Raw genomic sequence first — 1293 nt, 5'->3', positions numbered from 1 at the left:
CCAATTGACCCCCCCCCCTATTTTCTTTAGAATACCCCCTGAAGAAAAAACCTACCTTGTAAGATTCATCTTCCTTGAATGAATCTTGAGAATATCAAGTCTTGCCTCTTCATTTGGAGGAGGGAACTCGATCTTTCTAAATACAAATTACAAAATTAAGATTTATTAACAATTTATGACGCTTCGTAACCTTTAATTAATGATAAGGATCATTGTATTTAAATTCAGATCCACCATGGGAAAAATGGGTCCGGATACAGGTCTTCAAAAATGTATTCAAACTAATTTATTTTAAACGAATGTAATTTTTAATTTTTTTTTCACTTATTAAGTTATTTTTGTGCTGATTCTACATTAAGCATTCAGAGATTATGATCCAGAATCAGACTGCCAAAATTTTGTAGATCCAATGTATCCGGATCCGGATCCTAATCTTTTTTATTGCGCAAAAGAAGAAAGCAAATATTTTTAAAAACATTTTTACAGAAAAAAGTCGAAAAGTTAAAGATATGAGACATAACTACTTAAAGCATAATCAATGGACAGAAAAACAAATAGATGGTTTATTATGAATTCGTAGCGGCAGTGTTTTCAATGTTTACAAATGTACCAAAAAAAACTATAGGATCAGTTTCTATCAGTGCTTAGGATCTATTTTATTTAGATCCGGATCTGGATTCTGGATCCGCCCAGTAAAAATATGGATCCGGATCCAGATAACTTTAAGATTTAATGATTTCTTTTTAACTTAAAAGAATTATACCTTTTTCGTCTATTTCTGTGTTAAAACTTTTTGAATCGTTCAGAAATACTGAAATTTGTAATTATCTCTTTTTTTCAACTGTTGAGATTAGGATTTTGAGAACAAAATTTCCCTTTTATGGTTAATATTTTGCATCTTGGCCAGAATCCGCATTTTTTCCAAAATTCTGCGGATCCGGATCCTAAGCACTGGTTTCTATAAATCATATTTCGAGAGATTATATCTGCAACGAAGGGGGGTCAAACCTGTCTATTCTCCCAGGTCTAAGAAGGGCAGAGTCAAGGATATCAATTCTGTTGGTCGCCATAATAACCTAAACATTAGTCAAGTTGACAAATTAAAGAAATGATAGTACGTGAAAGATGACCAACATGGAATCAACAGACCGACATCAGACTGTAAGGGACTGAGCCCCCAACCCCGTCAATGCCTCGATTTTTGATCGGTGAACTAGCTAAAACCCCAGGGCTGGGTTTCCAAAGCTAGTGTATAATGAGGTAGTGATCTATGTCTGTTTGTTTATTTGTATG

The 1293-nt window shown here is 33.9% G+C and overlaps 1 long non-coding RNA gene across 1 annotated transcript; it reads right to left on the bottom strand.

Annotated features, from left to right (window-relative positions):
* Positions 1-55: 55 nt before the first annotated feature.
* LOC111716420 (uncharacterized) lies at positions 56-1113 on the bottom strand. The gene is made up of 2 exons (XR_002768486.1): positions 1009-1113; positions 56-136 (listed from the first exon to the last, which is right to left on the bottom strand). It is a non-coding gene; the product is annotated as an uncharacterized LOC111716420 (long non-coding RNA).
* Between the last annotated feature and the right edge of the window lie 180 nt (positions 1114-1293).

Source organism: Eurytemora carolleeae, unplaced genomic scaffold (genome assembly GCF_000591075.1).
Source record: "Eurytemora carolleeae unplaced genomic scaffold, Eaff_2.0 scaffold2038, whole genome shotgun sequence".
Lineage (NCBI taxonomy): Eukaryota > Metazoa > Arthropoda > Copepoda > Calanoida > Temoridae > Eurytemora > Eurytemora carolleeae.
The sequence above is the reverse complement of the archived record's forward strand: the minus strand, read 5'-3'. Positions and strand labels throughout refer to the sequence as shown.